At 39.9% G+C, this 21,281-nt stretch overlaps 1 long non-coding RNA gene across 1 annotated transcript in view; it reads right to left on the bottom strand.

Moving 5' to 3' along the window:
• The window catches only part of LOC132250760 (uncharacterized), a 64,905-nt gene extending 61,851 nt beyond the window's left edge, over positions 1–3,054 (bottom strand). The window contains exon 1 of the long non-coding RNA XR_009462369.1: positions 2,885–3,054. This is a non-coding gene — a long non-coding RNA (uncharacterized LOC132250760). The remainder of the gene's footprint in view (positions 1–2,884) is intronic.
• Positions 3,055–21,281: the final 18,227 nt, after the last annotated feature.

The following is a 21,281-nucleotide window of genomic DNA, read 5'->3' as shown; positions in this document are numbered from 1 at the left end:
ACTGAAAGGGAGGGAATAGCTGTTGGAGGCCAAGAAGGGAAAGGGAAGAAGGAGTTTGGACGAGGATTTCTAGCAGCTAGAAGAAAGTGATCAGGCCACAGCTGTTACATGTTTCTGGGTAAAGACAGAAGCAGTAAGTAGGCTAAGGGGAATGAAAGAAGGGTGCTGTATCTTGGTATATCCCAGCAACCGCAAGTGGAAGTACAAAGTCCAGCCAAGACACCCAAAGCTTGGCATAGTCTCTTTCATGAACATCTCTTGCCAGGGGCACCATTTCCCAGTGGTCATCTACTACCCCTAGCCTATGGACTAGGAGAAAAAAGCCGCAGTTTGGAGCCAGTCCTCAGAAGCAACAGGTATTTCCTCAGCAACAGCCAGTGGGACAGGTCCCAACTGAGATTCTCCCTCCTCTTCCACCCCCAAGACCTCCAACGTTTCTGGATGCCAGCAGTGTCACAGGCTGCTTGAGCATTATTTCTGCCAGATTTGTGGGACTGCTGGTAACAAGCTAATGCTTAGAAAGTCCATGAATGTGAAGGGAAAAGAAAATAGAGTTTCTGCTTTTCCGCTCAAAAGGAAAACAACAACAAATCCATACACGCTCAAGGAACAGCCAGAGACAAAAACCATCCTCCTTCCAGCAATCTCTATAAAGCAGTATGTTGCCCTGCCGTTGCCTCTTCCTGGCTAGGGAAAGGACTTTCTCTTCCACTTCTATTAGGGCTGTGCATAATTTTGACGGGCGTTTCATTTCAAAGCTGTTTCAATGCTTGAGCTCGAAACAGCAAAATCAAAATGAAACAAAGACTTTGAAACAGCTTCAAAATGAAATGACAGCACTCAAAATGTTTCTAAAGTTTTGAAATATTTCAAGTTTCGAAGCTGGGATTGTTTGCTAGATTGACATCTAGCTTCCTGTTCGATTCCCCCAGCTCTCTGATCATTTCCCCAGCTCTTCCCAGGTGGTGTGGGCCCCTGATCAGTGCATGGGGTTTCAGCAGGCTGCTGCTGCAGGCTGGGGCCAGAGGCACCACCAGTCTTACTGATGCTTGGTGTGGGCTGCGCCAAGCTCAGCTGGCAGCGGCAGCCTGCTGTCATCCCATGTGCAGCTCCAGGGGCCTGTGCCCCCCAGGAAGAGTCTGGCACAGCCCCCCAGCCCTCCTGGGGAGCACAGGCCCCCAGATCTGCACGCGGGATGACAGCAGGCTGCCAGCAAGTGATATGAGTTTTGCTTTGAACAGTTTGAGGTGCAGTTTCCTAAAAACTCCTGCACCTATCTCCTTGAAACTTGACATGCTTCAGACCCCTCAGGAGGGGCTACCATCCCTGCAATTTTCATCAGAATGAGGCAGGAAATTACAAAGTTATAGGCATTTTCATGATTCCACATTATAGCCTATGGGCGAAACGTTGAAATGCATTGAAACAGCGAAACAGTTTCAGTGGAAGAAAATGGAACTGTGCTTTGAAACAGTGAAACAAAACACTGTCCCTTTGAAACAGCGAAACAAAACGGTGTTGTTTCACACAGCCCTAATTTCTACCCAGAGCCCCTCCCTCAGCATGTCTGAGTTGCCTTTTTATAAACCCTCTGAGATGAGCCTCTAGCTCATCCCCTCCCTGCCTGCCTTAGTATAGGGCACCACACATTGTGTGCAAGGATTGTGTTAACTAGCTGTCATTTCCCAGCTTACTCTTATGTATTATTAATGTTACTGTAATACCCCCAGTGCATTTAGTGCATCACACACACATACAGAGATGATGCTTACTCGCTCTCTAAAAATGTAGGCAGCAAGCAAAAGATGGAGGAGAGGGATAAATGTAATCAATCAATTAAAAATAAATAAATAAAAGAAAACTCACCACTTCATCCCAAACATATTAAAAGGCACTTCTCACCCCACAAAATAAACATTCATGGACTTTCTAAGCATTAGCCTTTTATGAGTCCCACAAAGAAAGCGGAAACCTTTTCAGACCTACCACCATAACGTTCTGGTTTTATTCCACTAAAAATACACTTGAATTTAGTTTTGCCTACTCCAGACAGTTGAGTGTAATGGAGACTGATACAATGTGGTAGAGAAGTAAAACTGTGTGTCCTGATATACTGACTCCCCCTCCCCCCCCCCAAAAAAGAAAAATGATGCAGAACATTTCAACTCTGCAATGAGATACAGCATTCAAAACTTCAAGACTGGTTTCTTTTGGGGGAGGTTTGGGGTTAGAAATAAGGCTTCTAACATGAGGCCAGTTTTCATCTTTACCATGTGGCTGCAACCGCTGCTCCATTATTTGTATACATCAGCATACCTCTGTATTGGCTTACTTACTATAAGGATCCTTCATCAGAGTTTCTTGATAGTGTTTTAATTGCAAGTGTAGTATTTCCAAAGGATACACAATACAGTTGTCAACAAGTGACTGATTAATCAAATATCTGACCCAAAGAAACACATAGCCACCTATTCTTGGCCAGGGAGCATGTGTAAGCAAGAGGGCAAACATGCAGTCACACACACACACAGAGGAAAATAGTATCTTGGTTTTGTTGAGATTTTTTTTCCCTTCAGGCTGGTCACTACGTAGCATAATTGGGGGTTAGTCTCATTACTGCTCTAATTAATCTTGATCTGCTTTGTTAGAACCAGTTACAAAGAAAACATTACTGAAAAGAAAACCCTCAAGGCTTCTAAAGCTTGTGTAACAGATGAAGTCAATGCTTGATCTAAGTCTGAGCAAGAAGTCCAGCCTGTTTCATGTTTCCACATGAAGTACTCTGTCCCACCCCTTGATCCTCCCTCCCCTAACCTTCCTTTGCATTCCCCTACTAAATATAGAGTGTTCTTTTTTCCTCTTTGTTGTACCTTGTAAGAATTACCTCAAACAGGATGCAGCTTGTTAGAGCAAAGTCAGGTTATTTCACACACAGGCAAGGCAAAGCAGAGTTCACATTGTAAATTGTCTTGACTTCTAATGGAAACAAGGTGAGAAATGGAATACAACTGTAGAGGCCAGCTTGAAATGGAAACCAGGATTAAAAGGAGCTGTTTAGGGGCTCGCAGGTGCTAAGCATCAGGGAAAGACAACTACAATTAAAAAAAGAAAGAAAGAAAAAGGTGAAGGGGATTTTTGACTATCAGTTCTTTCAGTTGTTTCAAAATCAGAACTGTTTCACATACACATATGGCAGCTGATTATGATGTACTGATAGACATTAATTTTAAAGTTACTCTTGGGCACAATATAGGACTTTGATTCTGTAATGCATCTGAACATGCCTAACTGCATCAGGTGTATAAATTCCATTGAATCCAGTGAAATGAATACACCTGTTTGAGTGTTTGCTTCAAACCCATCCCTCCCTAGCATATTCTTAAGTACTCTCCCAAATCAGGCCTAAACCAGGTGCTTCAGTTCACAAACATGTATTTCAGAAAGGGTGATGCTAGCCTTTGGGTTTCTGCGAGACCTGATAGATCCAGAATCTATCTGCATGGTTTGCTGCATTCCTGGTTTAATTACCAATGTGTCCAGTCAGTAGGGGAATCAGAATGACTCCAGCTACAATTTTATTTAAGTACCATTTCCCCAATGAATGCTGGCAAAGATACTTTTCCAAGCACATGCTACAGAACCATACGGTACTACAGATAATCCTGCCAGAGAGTCTGGAGCAATATAAACTGTAGTATGAGAGTTTTATAATGAGATTCACCATCCAAAATTGCTGTTTCACATAGTAAAGTTCTTCCACTAAATTATGAACAGGGCATAAGAAGCCTGGTCTCTTTAGTCAGCAGAGAGGAATGGTTTCCTTTCAACTCAATCTTGTGTTTTTGAACTCCTTTTTGTATTTATAGTATCTCCTTTATCTGCTTAGTTGTTGGTGCTCAGGGTACATATAATAGATTAGAATTTACTACATATTGGGAACAGGGGAACATAGGACCTGATCTAGCAGAGCACACCCATGATGTTCCAAGCTGTTTAACACACAGGGGATCCTGGTTCTAAGGCAAGTAAAAAATTTATCATGTTATGGAAAATTCTGGCATCTGAGGAAAGAAGAAACAGCATCCAAAGAAACACTCCCTGCTACCATTCTGCTAATGATGATCCTCCATCCTTTGAAATTTCCACATATATAGAGGACTGAACTGGGTCACTATAGCTCTAAGGTTTCTGCAATTATTGATAGTGGGATGGAGAAACCCATCTCATGGGCATCTCTTTCTCTGGATAAACTATGCAAGAACCACTCTGTAAAGAGGATTTGGGGCCATTCTATTCTCTCCAATAGCCACTGGTGTAGGAAGATGTGAAATATTCTGGAACTCCGAAACCCCAAGGAGAGGGGTCACCTACACCCACATACATTTTGGGAGAAGGTTCAGACCAAATGGTTCTTTTCCTAGTCCTCTTGACTGACATCAAAGTGGCAACATGGTCACTATACACTGCAACATCATGCAAAAGTGAAGCTAAGATGCTGGAGGAAACACCTTTCTAGGAGGAACTTCAGTGCTAAACTTCAAGCATGCAATAAGCAATCAGAAGGGCTAAATTAAGACAGTCAAAAAGCCCAAGACTGAATTGATTCAGTCTTTGCAAGTTAGTCAAAACTGCACAGATTAAACTGAAATAGAAGTGATCAGATATTTATCTTTGATTCAGAAAATGCAGCCACATGCCAGCAGTGGCTCAGGCCAGAAGCCAAGAGGTGCTAGAGCACAGCTCTCTGGCCATGTGTTCACCTCCTCTTCCTGCTGCCCCCAAGGTCTCTGGGATTTGCAGTCTAGAATTACAGCAGCAGGACTCTGCAGGGTTGATCATCACTTCCTCTTCCTGCTTCCAGGTCCCTCTGGGATTTGTAGTCCACAGTTGCAGCCAGCAGTAAGATTGAGTGGAGGAAGAGGTGTTTAGCCTCACTCCCTGGCCCCAGATAGGGTTTGCCTGGGGGGGGTAGTCCCCCCTCTTCCTGCAGACTGGGCTGCATCCTCAGCCAGGCTTGCACACCCCATCTCCCCCCACTCCCTTGTCAGCTAGCCCAGGCCAGCCCAGGGCTGCAAAGTATGCGGGGGGGGATTGTAATTTAACTTGAACCAGGAAGGGGTCTTGGACAAAAGTTTCATAAACTGGTTTGACCTAAATCAGTTAAGTCTGATATTACATTCAACCCGATTTGTCTTAAACCAGTTTTGGACATTTTGAAAACAGTTTATGTGCACTGAACTTCTGTTCTGTTACAGGTTTAAACCAGTTTCTGATCTCTTCAACTGGTTGATGCATTACTTCTGTCCCTAGCCAAAGAGTGTAGCTAAGAGAAAGCTTAACAATGAGGGCCTCTAGATCGGAGGCAGAGAAGGAGATAGGAGAGCTAAATAATAATTATTGTTGTTGTTAGCAACTGATTAAGCACTAACAATGTCCTGCGTAAGACACAACAATAGTTAATAGCATCTGGTAAAAAAAAAGTAAATAGTTTCCAGGAAAAAAATTCCAACAAAAAGAATTTTCACTGAAATTTTTTAGTTTTACACTGAAATAGAACAGTTTCAGTTTCTCTCCTTTCTCATTTTCTCCCCCTGGCCGGAAAAGAAAGGGAAAGGGATAAAAGTGACATAAAAGAAATAAAACTAGCAAACTGGTTTGGGTTTTTATTAATTTTTTTTGGACCAAAACAATATTTTTTGCACCAAAACATACACTATGGCTAAAATTGTTTCCATTGTAGAAAAGTTTCAGTCTGATCTCTGTGAAGACAATCTCAAACTCCAAGACTTTTCAACCCAAAGGGCATACCATACACATTTGCAAAATGCACAGGCAGTTCTAATAAACCAATTAGAATTGGGGTTTGGGGTTTTATTTAAACAACCCCTTTGCAGTCCTGTCTTTACTAGCCCTTAATTAAATTGATGGCCTAAACAGAAAATTCAGAGTGGGAGAGAAAGAAGCATTCAATTATGGACCATAATCAAGTCTCATAAATAGTCATGTTGCTGGCCTAACATTTAACATTAGTTGTACATCTTTAAACAATATCATGGCTTGGGTTTGTTTGTTGTTGTTTTGCTTTGGGTTTTGTTTTGTTTTTTTGGGGGGAGGGAGCTGGGGGGGGGGCAGGGAGGAACCAGGGGAAGAGGTTGTCTGAACACATTTGCTTTCACTGAAAAATGAAATATCCCCCAATTGGGGATAGTTGTATAATCCCATCAGACTTTGAACCCTAGATAAAGTCAAGTGAAAAAAAGTCAGATATTTATGTCAGATTCTTATAAAACAACTGCTAGTGTATTGGCAAAGTCACTCTTAGACAAGTTGTGAATTTTAGCAAAAGCCTGAAGTATTGAAGCTATGCTGACTGGTATACAATGGGAAAGCACCGCTCATTCTCTGTCCCCTTCCCATGCATTTGTTCAAAAAGAAGGGAGCACTGAATGTTCTCTCCTTGCTCTTCACCCAGCGCACAGACCCCAAATCCAAGAAGGTCCCATAGAGGCATGCAAGGAGATAAGTAATTACTCTCTTGACCTGCAAAGGATCATGGAACAATCCTGTTCTAAGGCTGAAGGATGTAATTTTGGCTCAAGCACATACCTACTATCATGTTTTCTTTTTGTAAAAGTTACATGGCAACATAGTCATCAACAATGAACAAAATTAGGACTCCAGTGAGTAGCAGGTAAGTTCCCCAAAACATCCTAAGTAAGTTTTTTTGTGCTTTTAAATTTGCTGGTTATAGTACTGTTGGGCCTGATTCACTTCTTCACTGATCCCATAATATTGTTAAATGATGTACTGCATCTCTTCCACAAAGAATTGCAGGAAAATTACATTTAGGTCCCTGGCAAACATTAAAACAATAGTCTGATGGGATGAGTGGAGTTTTATGCCCTAACCCAAACATGGTGCCTCTTGCCATGTCAGACACTCATGTAACGTATGCCTGGGGCCTTAGAGAGAGAGTTTGATGGTGTCTCAGATGTTTTGACAAAGGAAAGTAATAAACCCTCAAAACACTCTAAATGGTTCTGCATAGTTTTCATGTTAGGGTTTTCCATGGAAATAAATAGTACTGATTTGTCCCATAATGCCTTCTATTATTATTGTTATTATTATTATTAATATTATTATTAATAATAACAATAATAATAATATTTGTGTACTGCTTAAACCACTGTTGCATATGAAAGTTAATATTTTCAAAGCATTGGGTGAGATAACTTTCTCTGAAAACAGGTTCTCAATAGGAAACCCAAACAGTGCTAAAGCGTTATCTTAAGTAGATTTAAATAATTAAATTCAAAATTCTCAAACCACTCACTGGTTCAAATTTATTTCTTTAATAACAACCTTGTTTCAGCAACACACTGGATTAGGATTCCATTTATTTGAAATTTAAGGTCTGTCCCACTCTGAATGTTATTTTAAGTATTTAGGGGAATTTTTGTGCTGGTGAAAATGAAGAGATTGTTGCATTATAAATTCATTTCCTCTGTTATTGCACAGACCATGCACACTGCAGCTGTGAAAGCTCTGTAAGAGCCCCAGCCGTGTCCTCAAGTCAAACCCAGAAGGGATAGCTGTTGTTTTTCTACAAAAAGTTGCCCTTTTCTGACATCCCCTGCTAAAAGTACTTCCTAAACAGAGATGTCAACAGGGTTCAATCACAATGAATAATAAGGAGGCATTAAAGGATGCTGATGTCTCTCCACCAGGAACATAGCTCAAACTCCAATAGACATTTTCATCCAGAATCTCCAAAAATGGACGCCAACTATGTGTCTAGAGGTCAAAGGCCACTGCTATATGAATCATGCTACCCAGCCCCACCAATAACATGCTATATTAAATTCAGTAAGTAGAGCTGTTGGGCTAACAGGTGTTACATTGTAAGTAATAGCTCAGTGGTAGTTACTATTCACACTAACAATTTTACAAACAAGTGAGTTTCTTATACATTCTTCATCACCTCCAGGCATTCATATTCTTTTTAAGTACAGGAACATTAATTAGATTTTGACCACAGACCCCGGATTTGACTTACCCTGACAGGGTTTCCATTAGTGTAATCTGTAGGGGAATTCACTGTTTTAACATCTGTGCGCCTGAGGCCTATCTCACATTTACTGCCGTAGTCTGAAAAGCCTCCCTTGTATGGTTGTATGTTTCTTCATGCTCCCAATTTCACAGAAGTCATTTCAGCACCAAACGGTAATTAGCAAAGGGATGGGCCTCGGCTGACATGAATGCAATTTATTGTTTTCCACAAGGCCCTGAACCGAGCAAACAAAGAACACAGTCTTGCTGTCTAGCATTTTATTAACTTGTATTGTGCTATGTACCTTACTGAAGGGAGAGCTTCAAGTAAATTCATCTGCTAATAAGCAGTAACATGCGTGCTTTTGAAGAATATTAATTTCAGTTCAATTAGGCAAGTTTGTGGGACCTCAGCCTCTAATATAGGACAGCCACTTTTATAATTATCTTCTGTATTAACTTTATCATCACCAGACTTTTTACATAAATGCAACCTTTCATCTTTAAAATGCCAACACTTCTTCAATTTTGGCAACCGTACAGCATTGCTAATTATTTGCTCATTATGTGTGGTTAACTGATGAATCATTAATAAATGAATGAATGGCTAATATATTTTTATGGTAATTGGAGATATAACTGATTGCAGACTTCCTTAGCTTCTCAAAACCGCACTGGAATGATCAGTAGCTGCTTAATTGTTTACAGATGATATTTATGCGACTGACAAGCTTTTCTCGGTTTATCACTGGTGAACTAACACACCAGGACATATTCTGTGCCACTAAACACAAGTGCAAAGGGCATTCGGCAGAAGAATGACCAGTCATATTGTTGTATGTTTCTATTACCTCATTCATTTTACGGCTGACAAATATTCACATATGTGCTTTAGATGACTTTCCTAACAATTCCAAGCATTCAAGTGAAATCTGTGTGTACTGGCATTGGCAAATGTATTTATTGCTAGCATTTGGGCCTTGTAAAATAAAATGATACCATCTTTCGGATTGTTCTTCATCAGCTCAGGTCTCAATTACTGCAATCAATAATACACAGAGAGCAGAAAAATCAGGCTTTAGTAACATTTTAGTTTAACTCCACATAGTGTATTATAGTAACTGGCTTATATAACCTCTCTCTGCCAGTGCACAGTTAATGAATTCAGAGATAATTGCTGGGTTGATTTTTTTTTTTTTTTTTTAATAATCTATCCTTCCATAAATCATTCGTAGCATATATAGTTTCAAAACACAGCATTTAAATCTGCTTGACAATTCAAATCAAAATAAAAAGGTGGCATGATGGCCAAACAAGGCTTGTTTAGTTCCACACACACATCCTGAAGATCAAGTTAAAAATGCAAAGGAGATTACCCGTTCTTAATTATAATTATTTAACCAGGTGGGTAGTTTCTCTAATGAACATTTCTATGAAAACAGAATAACTAATGATGGTCTTAAAGAAGTCTTTGTCTTCCCATGTACTAATGATCACATTTATAAATATGCAGGAAAGCCCCCATGTACACTGCTAATGATAAGTAATTAAGCACCAGGCATGGAAAGCTATAGAAAAGGGTCACGTTAATGCATGAGAAAATTAAAAATGCAATAAAATAAGTTGTCTAGAAAGATTAAACTTCTGGCTTCTACAGCTTTTAGTATGAAAGAAATTATTCCTCCTTCCCTCCCACCAACCTCCGGTGAAAACCAGAGCTTCTAGTAGGTATCAGAACAGAACTCACAGTGTCTTCTTACTTGATTTCATACTTGCACTCAATTTAAAAATAGGTAAAACACCAGCCATTTAAAACACACACCTTCTTCAGGTCAGATTATCTCTCTGTTTGCAAAAGAGCTCTATAGCCGATCTTGAAATTATAACTAATCTCATTCCCAGAAGCCTTTTGGAGCTTCTGGCCAAAATAAGAGAGAGAGATAGTAAGATTAAAATCTTACTTTTTATCTCTAGGTCTGCCATGAAGAAGCTGTGATTCTATGCTCAGTGGAATCACCACTGAAGAGGACTCTTCAATTTGAGATGAGCAAAAATGCTAACCTGAGGTTAAGTCTTTGGTTTAGCAGTTGAATTGAAACCACAGCTTGCTATCAAACATTAAAGGCATCTTAAAAGTAAAAAAGTGGATCTTCCTGGGTAGCAAAGAATAACTTGTATTTGTCTCTCTAAAGCCTTTAACTGAGGGTAATTTTGAGACACTTTTTAAGAGTCTTAGCAGAAATTTGTGACAATGAAGATTTTGCCAGACATCTCAGAGCCATTGATCTAAAGTCTCTTAGACCTCCACATTTGAAAACTCTTCCTTGCAGTTAATCCCTATATGCAGAAATCTAATTTTCTGCTGCAGTAGTTCAGGGTTCAACAAGGCAACAATCTTGGTCTGAAGGAAATAATTTACTATTATTATTTTCTCAATGAAAGCAAAATTAGATCTTTTTTTTTTAATCATGTTGGGAAAATAGTGAGCTTCCAATGAAGGGAGATATAGAGCAATAGAAATTTAAATGAACTCCTTCCCTTCTCCCAGTAACCCACAAAAGGCCACATTTCTTTTGTTGTTGAAGTACTGTCATCACTAAGCTTTCTTGACTGTTTTTAAAGGCAACTTAATGCAGAGTTATTTCAGCTGAGTGCAAGGCTTAAATTTGCATCAGAAATAATGACAGGCAATTGAACCCTAAGACAGGACAGGCATTAAGTACCTGGCAATACCTGAAGGTGAAACTCCCATCAATAATTCAGGCCGTTCGATTTATTTAGTATAGCACTGTTTATAATGGCCTTTCTTTGTTGTAAAAGTTCAGGAAGGTGGTACGCAGCATTTTAACATGGTTATCCTGACCCCCAGTGGCTGCATGCATCATTCTGCTCTACAGATTCTTCTCTACAATGTACAGGTGATCATAGTTGCCGTTTTACTTTTGTTTTAAATTGCAATCCCAAATGACAATGTAACCTATTTCTTTATTTAAAATGCAACCAGGCCTCATGTTGTGAGCTTGGGGAAACGTTGGTAAGAATTATAAATAATATCCAGATATTTTGTTAGGTTGAAACCAATGACCCCCCCCCCCCCCACCACCACTTTTTTTTAGCCTGAGCCTCAAGACTTTTTTTTTTAAACCATGTTAATTCAATTTCCAAACTGATCCTTAATTACTTTACTGGATATTTCTAACACTGCTGGTAGATTGGTTCCGTACCAGAATCTAATATGAAGCACCACAAACAGAATATTATGTAAGCTTTCACAGGGCAATGCAGCTCACCCTGACAAGTCAGTTCAGTTTTAGTTTTTATGGGTTATGTAGCCCAGCCTGCCTGTTCAAGCTGTTTCATTTTGTCTGTAACCAAAAATCAAATAACCTGAAATAAAGCTTTGATGGCTAGCCACGACAGTGCAAACAAATAAACTTGGCCCTGGGAGAAAGTAATGCAGGCTGTTGAGACGGGCAGTCTACTGCCAAACTCCATGGTGGGTTGGGGACTTAAATCCCCGCTTCAGGATTTAAGTATTTAAATATTCCATGAAGAATGATGAATATTGATACCTTGATACTTAAATATTTCATATCCCTGGTACTTCCCCTACTTTCCCCCAGACCCCCCCCCCCCCCCCCCAGGTATCCGGTTTGTTTCCGTCTAGTCAGTTTATACAGCACAGCACAAGATGATGTGCAAACCAACTACTGGTCAGGCTATTACTTCTGAAGTGAGATTTCGAATCCAGGTTTGCCATGGCCATTCCACAAACAGATGGCGAAAAGAAAGCCAGAGCCAGGGTGACAGTTATTTTGAGGGAAATAATGAATCCAATTGCACTGGTGTTTAAAAGAGACAGAAGACTCATTTTTGCACTGCTGAAATTTTGTAACCACTAAAATATAAGATAGGTCAGAAGAGCATTATTGAATTACAGAGATCTTCAATTTTAAATTATTTTTATCCTTGAGAATACATATCTGTTACAGACAAGCTCTGAAATCCGCCACTGCAAGCTCGTCAGGAAAACCAAATGTTAAATGGAAAATATTTGCCAGGATTTAAAATTAGACCTATACATTACTTACAGATGTTTCAATGAAAAACACTTGAAACTCAACCACCCTGAGTAATAAACCCCACAATGGTGTATTTTTTTATACTTCGAGTTAATTTTTATGATATAAGTAGCCATACGAAGAAACCATTGCATACTGCTTAAATTAAATGTGGAGGAATGAAATCAGCAGTATCCCTTTACAGCATATGGTCCAGCAAATCAAATTACAAAGCTTTCCACATCTCATTAACTGCAATGAGTACAGTGAGTTTTCTAATAAGTCACTTTTTTTTCATGTGAGTGGTGAGCAGTGACTTATTGTAAGTATTCTCACAGGATGACCCTTGTGCTGAAATTAAGAACTAATCTAAAATGGGAAAGGTCATTTGGTCAAGTCTGATCATAACATTTCCTCATTATTGTTTTAGTTGGCATTGAAGCATATGCTTTCCCCGTGCACCAGCTGAAAAATGCCTTTGATAATTTCACTGACAGCAAGTAACCCACACACTGCCATTTAATGAGTTTGGGCAGGATTAGCTGACAATAAAGAATACAATATAAATGTTTTTATAGAATGAATTTTTCAGCAGTAAAATTTCACACAGACATACTCAGCTAATTTATTTTCATTTACTATTGAGATGTCAGTCCAAATACCTCTCAAGGTGAAAACGTAAAGTCCCCATTAGACAACCTAATCTACCGAATGTCAGAATCACAAACATAAGGACCAACCAACCCACACTAACCCACCTGGCAAAACAGCTTCAGTCAGGATGTGTGTGCAAAAGGAAGGCCATGTCTGATTGTCTGCTTCCTTCCCTGCACAAAAGAAACAATTGCTCATCATTGTAGCTTTCACTTTATACGGACTCCTGATTGAGTGGCAAAGCTGGGAGTGGAACTCAAAGTTTCTGGCTCTCGGCTTCTGTTCTCAAATCGCCATCTTGAACCCACTCTCTCTCTCTCACTTAAAACCGTCCACTCAAAACTACATTGACCATAAAAATACAGCAGAGTGCACAATGGGGGAAACATATCAAGACACTGGATAAAAGAGAAAAGCTAAGTCTGGCCAGCAGAAATAGTTGGGAGGAAAGTCAACAGGCTGTTTTTAAGCAATTACAAACTTGTTGGCTGATCTGATGTAGCTGGGCAGGAAATTCCATAGTTTTTGGAAACCATTGACAAAAATGTTCTGGCACTTGCTTTCTTCAGTCCATACTTCAAGAAGAGTTAATATCCTGTACCCAAGAAATCCAAGAGGCAAAGTAAAATGCAAGAAGAAAGTTTAACCAATAAACAGCAAGATGTAACATACCCCATGTTGGGGGGGTGGGGTGAGGGGAGTGTGGTTTGATGTATTCAGAACATCCTGAGATGCCACTACAGCAACTATAGAATATGATCGTTCAAGTCAGGAAATTTACACTGGTTATTATCCTTGTGGTAAAATCCTGGGTTATTTTAAATAGTTTCTCCAGAGGTAAATTTATTATTGGGTTTAAAAGCACTACCTCACTATTGTACATCCACTACTTAGAAGCTTGAAATCCAGTTATTGCTCAAATGAATTTCATTTCCCCCAATAACATGTAATAAACTCAAAGGCTTAAGCTGAATTACTAGCATTTATTTTAAGAAAATTTAACAATGAAGATGTGTGTAACAAATATACAAGTAAAAAGGTGATCCAGACCCTACCAAGAAGAAGAGGTAGACTGAATTTTGAGGGTATTCCTTGGGCTTCCCAATGCTCGCGTTCCAGCTTTCTTCAAGCACACCAGTCAGTCAGGGCCCCAAACTGGCATATGTTCCATAACAAAGTTAGCTAAGTGGCTAATAGGAAACTAACAACTAGGGACTGGTTAGGACAAAAGTTTCCAAAGGCCAGACTCTGGGCTGGCTTCAGCTTGCTTGAGATCTGGTCCCACTGACAAATTCAGATTCTGCAAAATCCATCCTTTGGTTTGTTTTCTTTTTAAAAGCTACATTTTTAGCCCACAGTTGGAAACTTTCTAAAGATGAATAACATGTATAATGTAGCAATGACATTCAAAGCCTGCAGAAAGCCTGAAACAACAGCTTTATGACAAACGTTAACAGCCCCCATTCATCTCAAAAGGGAATTCACTGTTGAGCTCAATGAGAGCTCTGTAAAAGCCCGATTATCAGAAAATGAAGATTTATGAACTTTGTACTTAAGTTGTGCAATTACAACAATTATGCCTATAGATTTGGTAACTGCACGTGCAAAAAATAAACAAATGCACTTAAAATTAAGAGTGCACTTAAAATGTCATGCCAATTTTCTCCCTTTTGAGAGAATCTAAATGCGGTAATAAATTTACTAAACAAATAGTCACTATGTAAAGGCCCTATAATTCTACATAATGCCTTACAATATCCTTAATCATTGTAAAAAGTTCCATGATTATCAGTCAAAGATGTACTTTGGACCAAGGGTAGTTTATGAAAATTGACATAATTTTAAAAGAAGTTATTTGGCTGTCTGTATGGAGCCTGTTTGACTACCAGGGAAAGGATCTAGATGGACACAAATATCCAACCAAGCCGAAGAGATAATGTAGTACCAAAATCTGAAATACTCCCACACCACTGTCCCATAAATTTGCTCCTATGGTCAAGTCAGGGCTTGAGTCTGAGGTTGGCCAGTCTGGTCTATGCAGTTCCCTTTTGACTCAGGGTTTTGCTAGGAGTCAAAGGTCACAATTCTGGGGCTTATAAGAGGCACGTCTAAGCAGAGCTATCAATTCCAAACTCAGAACCTCAGCAATTTCCATTAGCATTTCCATCCATGTTTTACCTTAAATAGGATTCTAGTCACTCAGCCTCACTGTAGCAGAAAATTATCTATATATCTATATGCACATACTAGTTATGCATCTGCATATATTTATTTAAAAATATCTCATGCATATGCAATACAAACACATACAAAAGTTTTCTGACAGTTGTTCCTTTAGGAGTAACAACAAAAAATATTTCAGATAATTCAACAGTGGACCACTCATCACATGTATTCATCATGGTGCGAGCCATTTATAACTGCTGAGTCACCATGTGAGTTAGTTTTTGTTTGGCTTATGTTTCCACCATCTCAGCAGCAATTTAGAATTTTGTAAATTTTCTCTCATCAGGAATAAACAAGCAAAAATCCCAGAGAACCCAGCAAAGATTTTGCATTAATTTCCCTGAGTGCATCCCATCCATATCACCCACATTTCAGTTCCTAAATACAGGCACACACACATTTCAGGCAGTTTCAAGTCAGCTATTGCTCCTCTCTTTGAGACAGGAGACAAAGCTATACTTTTCTAAACGTGTATCTCCAGATATTTAACAAAAACATGAAGTTTGAAAGGTAACTTGCTTCTCATGAACCAGAGTAAAAATGGTCAGTTATCTAGACCTGATGATCTTGTAAGGTCCCGTCCAGCCCTTAACGTCTACGAATCTATGAATTAGTGAATGCATGAGCTTATTTTGGTTGAGCTTTTTTGTTGAAAATGTTGCCAGATGCAATAAAATAAGCCCCAGTGAAACTGACTGAGAACATGTATCATATTCTGATTGGTAATTCCCAGATTATTTCAGGTAAAAGAAAGGAAAGTTACTAAAAACCCAATTTACATGAGTATATCGTAAAGGAACTAAAATAATATTCCATTCCAAGGGTGAACTGGATATGAAAACATACCTTCTGCCATGGCACAGAACTTCAAAATTAAACAAGAGGAAGTCACCTACTATAACTTCTGCCTATGGCTGATCGCAAAAAATACTCTGGCCCTAGTGAGACTTCTGGAAAAAGATGAAAAGATTATGTCTGAATCAAGACAAAATCCAAGAAGAGATCTACACTGTGGCTATTACCCTTTGGGTATGAATGCAAGTTCCCTGTACCCTTTACAGAGGAGGGGAAGGACTTCAACCTATCAAATCCTTAGAACAGTTTAGTCCTTGTGTGCCTGACTTGGAGAGTGACACTGAATTCAGCTGACTTGAACATGGTAGGGGTTTAATCCTTCATCCCATCAAACAAAAAGCTTCATGCTACTTTTGGAAAGCAAGGCAAAATGGAGACTAGGAAATGGAAAAGGAAATGCCTGGTGGACCAGACAACATGCTCTCAATTTGCTCTACAGCCTATCAGCAGGACAGGAGATGAGTAATGTACAAAGCTGGAAAGGAAATAAATGCAAACACATGGCAGGTAAAATGGGATTCACAGAAAAGAAAATATTCTCTCGTAATCAATGGAGGTGACCAATGAACACTCGCCCCCAGTTGTGTAGAGGACACAGTCAATGATTTGTTTTTGCACAATATTTTGAAGCGTCATGGAACTTATTGACTTTTGCCATCTTAATACTCACCAAGGAATTGTGCCAGAGATAAGGTTAAAAAAAACTCATGTAGTAGCCACTCTTAAGATTTGAAAATTTGACTTACATACGACTGTTTCTTCAGGAAGAGGCTAAGAAAAAAGGGAGCAGCTTAGGAAAGAGAAAGAAAAAAAATCTAAATGAAGAATACAGCTGTTCTCTATATATCATTACATACAGAAATTATTTTAAAAACTGATTTAGAATTCCAAGTCAAGTCTGGAAATGTGGGAGTTCAAGTTACCTTTTGCAACCTTGATTTTTCATGGCCACTATATGTATTATGAGTATCCTTAACAATATGATTGCATAATGATTTTTCTACAGGACCCTCACCCTGATTCATTACAAAGGATGGGTGGTGCTCAGGGAATAAAGCATGGTTGTGTAGCAAATGAGGCCATTCACCTATCTTCCCTGGTCTAGGAGTCTTTTAATTAAGAGTCAAGGCAAAATTCTGAATGACAGCCAGCACGGTTTTGTAATGGGTAGGTCATGTCTGACTAACCTCATCTCCTTCTGCGACCAGTTTACTCACTGCCTTGATAAGGGAGATGAGGTTGATGAGGTAGATAAGGGAGATGAGGTTGATGTCATTGGATTTTAGGAAGGCCTTTGACTTAGTGTCCCATGAGGATCTCAAGGTAAAACTAGAGGACGATGGGCTCAACAATTCAACAGTCAGATGGGTGGGAAACTGGCTGCAGGATTGGACTCAGAGAGTATGAATAGATGGATCTGTGTTTACCTGGTGGAAGGTAGCCAGTGGGGTCTCCCAGGGTGCAGTACTTAGATCAGTGTTTTTCAACATCTTCATCAATGATCTGGATATGGGGGTGAAGAGCACACTGGCAAAGTCTGCTAACAACACTAAGCTGTGGGGAAGTGCAGCCATGCATCAGGGTAGGCTGATGATCCACGTGGACCTGGACAGATCACTTAGATGGGCGGACCAGAACCAGATGCTGTTCAACAGTGAGAAGTGTAAAGTGCTCCATGTGGGAAGGAAAAATCCGCAAAAAATTGACAGGTTTGGAGGTGGTATACCAGCTAGCACTACATCTGAAAGGGACCTGGGGGTCATAACTGACCATAAAATGAATATGAGTGACCAGTGTGATGCTACTGTTGGCAGAGCAAACAACACGCTGGCATTCATCAACTGATGCATCTCAAGCAAAACTAAGGAAGTTATCCTCCTGTTCTGCTTGTCATTGGTAAGGCCACAGCTGGAGTGCTGCATCCAGTTCTGGGTGCCGCACTTCAAGAAGGATGTGGAAAAGCTTGAGAGGCCAGAAAAGAGCCATTCATATGATTAGAGGCCTGAAGAGTGAGCCATGTGAGGAAAGGCTGACAGATATGGGACTGTTCAGCCTAGAAAAGAGAAGACTTTGGGGGGATTTGGTGGCAGCTTACAAATATATCAGGGATGATCATCAGGGGGTAGGTGAACAACTATTCACTAAAGTGCCCCAGGGGAAGACCAGGAGCAACGGTCATAACTCCTAGAAGGAGATTTCAGACTGGATATTAGGAAAAATTTCTTCACGGTTTGTGTGACCAGACTCTGGAATAGATGCCCAGTGCAGGTGGTGCAGGCACCTACCCTGGAAATCTTCAAAAGGAAACTGGATGCACACCATGATGGGGTTATTTGACCCCAGCAGTCTTTCCTGCCCAGAGCAGGGGGGCTGGACCTGATGATCTCTCGAGGCCCTAAACTTCTATGAATCTGTGAGTCTGAACAGGCTTCTCTTCCTCCTTCCCAAAGTAGCTGTCTTTCCACGGTTCCCAATGAGCATACACTCCTGCTTCCGCTTCGGTGGCAATGTAGGCCTGGCTTTAGAATGCCCCTATTAAGTTATTATGTTGGCAGACTCCCAAAATTTTCCTGAGGAAAATAAGCAAGAAAACGGAAATGGTGATTTTAAAAAAAGTTTATACCTTAGCAAAAGAGCGCAACATCTAATGGGACACAGAAAAGTTCATTCTCTAGCCTGAAAGTTTTCCTTCTACAGCATTGAGATTTTATTGCAAACATAGGAGGCTTCAGAAATATGCAAAAAGAGGTTGCAAGAATATTTTATTAGAAGAAATGTTAAAAAATGGAAACACAGAACTGCCTGTCAGCTCATCTTAGCATGCTGACCAAGTCTTAGTATGTTTGTGTGTCATACTTCTTAGAACCAGTGAAAATGCTTCCTCGAGCTAAGAAGATAAGTTGTTTTAAAAATGAAATATTTCTGGAGAAAATGGATTTGTATCACAACGTAAAAAAATATGGGAATTACTACGTATAGCATACTCCAAAAATAGTTCAAAGGATGGTAAAAAAAAAAATCACACTCTGCAGGGTTTGCTTCATCTCCTTCCAACCATTGCTGAGCTCATTTCAGTTTCATCAAGAGAACCAAGTGTCAGTTGTGTGTGGTAGGGGGAGAAGCCCTGGTTCTCCACAGACGCTTAAGCACACACAGAACTTCACTATATGCTATACACATACAGGATGGGGCACCAGTTTTCAGAAAGCCTGAGGACAACTTTTGGAATGTGGCTGTGGATTCATAGTAACATGCTTAGACCAGGAGATAAGCCAGCACTTCCCTGCAACCCGATATGTAAACACTCTTGCATTTCAAATTCCTGCCTAACACTAAACACACACGTATTATCAGGTACAGACTTGTAACAGAGCTGCCACTGGAGATGTACACAGTCAGTATGATGCAATACAACCTGCTCAGCCCTTTCACAGCAATTCAGCCAACGTGATTTTAAGCATTCAATCCCATTTCTGCAGCTTTTTAAAATTCCCTGCAATATAATTAGACAGGGAATGCAGAATGATAATTGCTTTTAGAAGGAAGTTTCTCTTTTGTTTCATGTTCATCTGGCTTCCATAAATAGAACCAGAGACCTTGAACAGCAGAAATACACATCCGTTTGTCTCCAGTTATTTATTTACAAATATAGACCTTGACAAATGCGATTTGTTCGATAAAATTAAAAGGATGCACAATCATTCACTGAGACAAAAAGGCCTGAAAGAGAAGCGTCATCATCAGTAGCTTGCTCCATCATTGCAAGCAATCAGCTGATGTCAAAGGGATGGTGGGTATTCCTCGTTCGGAATGCAGCGCTGAAATACTATTTAGGAAAGGAAAAAGAGAGAGCGAGCAAGCAAGCAAGGAATTGCAGCAATTCTTTATTCAGGCAATAATTATACAAATTAGATCTCTGAAAAGCCAGAGAATGACTGTGCCTTGAACCCCGTCTGTGTGCATAGAACAATGGAGAAATTAATAATTAAATCTATTACATATGCTCGTAACTCACCACAAAAGATACCTCACTAGTTCAACCACTCCTGCATTTTCATTTGAATAAAGCTTTCACACATTTTTCTCATTATATATGTATTATATTTTAAATTTAATGGCTTATTTTGTTGCCTTTATGTTTTGAATTAATAAGGCCATACTTTAATGTGCTAATGCTGAATAGTGTTAGCCTGCATTATAATTATTACTCTGGAAAAACCCCTTGTTTCCCAATGGTGAAATCAATTTAATCATAACTTCCTGTCTCTCATAATCTCTGCAAGTGTTGCTTGAATCTTGGAGCTGCTCCCCTTATGGAAAAAAAAAAAAGAAAAGAAAAGAGTTTGTAGATGCCAAATGTCTGTGGAAAAGGGAGGAGCTCAAGGTGGAATCCTTCTAAATTTGAACAAACAGATTAGGATTTTTCAGTAAATTAAAAGCAATTAGCAGTCCAGATAAACCAATCTCAAGCTATTTTTCTGGCAAAGAATAATGTACCCCTTGAAATTCAGATGGTTCCGTTAATTCTAATATGGAATCATTTCACTTTTGTCTTCTGCTAGAGTGGCAGAAACTCGCAGGACTAACAAGTAGGATGCATAGGTTCAAAAGGGGAGCTGGAGCCGGGGTGTCTGAAGGATTAGAACTATAGCAGAGGAAGGTGTTGGCCTAAGGCAAAAGCTAGACCAGTGACCAAGGACTAGGTCTGCCCAGCTGGAATAAAACGTCTCTTCCAGCATCTGAAGTACTGGGGGTGGGATGAAGAAAACAATGAGAGATTTCAGATTTAAATATTATGGAAAGCTATTTCCAACTCCTACTTCCTTAATGAAGCCTGGCTCCAGGTCCTTGGAGTCTGCAGTCCATGCAAGACCTCTAAAGAGTGCCAAATGGAATAATGCGAACTTCATGACTGATTTCTAGCAGATCTTACCCCTCTCAAAACTTATTTAACCAGCATGAATTGAAATAGTGAATGGATTGATGATGCAGACTTCAGAATTCAGATCAAAGGATGACAATGACCTAAATACATGACATGTACACCAGTGCAATATACACTGTATTGTACACTAATAAAAATTACACCAGGACCTGGAGCAGAAAGACAAGCTACTAGGGCTGTGTGAAGCTTTGGTCCCTGATTCGATTCGGTGGAGATTCGGTCCAATTCAGTCTCACCCTTTAATCTCTTCGAATTGAATTGGAACACTCTGAATCGATTTGGAGAGATTCAGCAAGATCCGGTGATTTGCAGATAGACACAGCTTTAAATGTTTTTTCTACATACCTCTAGGTGGCAGGTGGCTCATGAATGCTGCGATGCTGGGGTGCATGGAGTGCCACACAGGAGTGTGGGGGGCTCCCCACTGCGTTCGGCAGCAGACCTGGACATGGACCAGAAGCACTTCCAGTCCACGTCCAGGTCTGCTGCGG

The sequence above is a fragment of the Alligator mississippiensis genome, chromosome 5 (assembly GCF_030867095.1).
Source record: "Alligator mississippiensis isolate rAllMis1 chromosome 5, rAllMis1, whole genome shotgun sequence".
NCBI classification, from domain to species: domain Eukaryota; kingdom Metazoa; phylum Chordata; order Crocodylia; family Alligatoridae; genus Alligator; species Alligator mississippiensis.
Note: the sequence above shows the minus strand (reverse complement) of the source record. Positions and strands in the feature narration are given on the sequence as shown.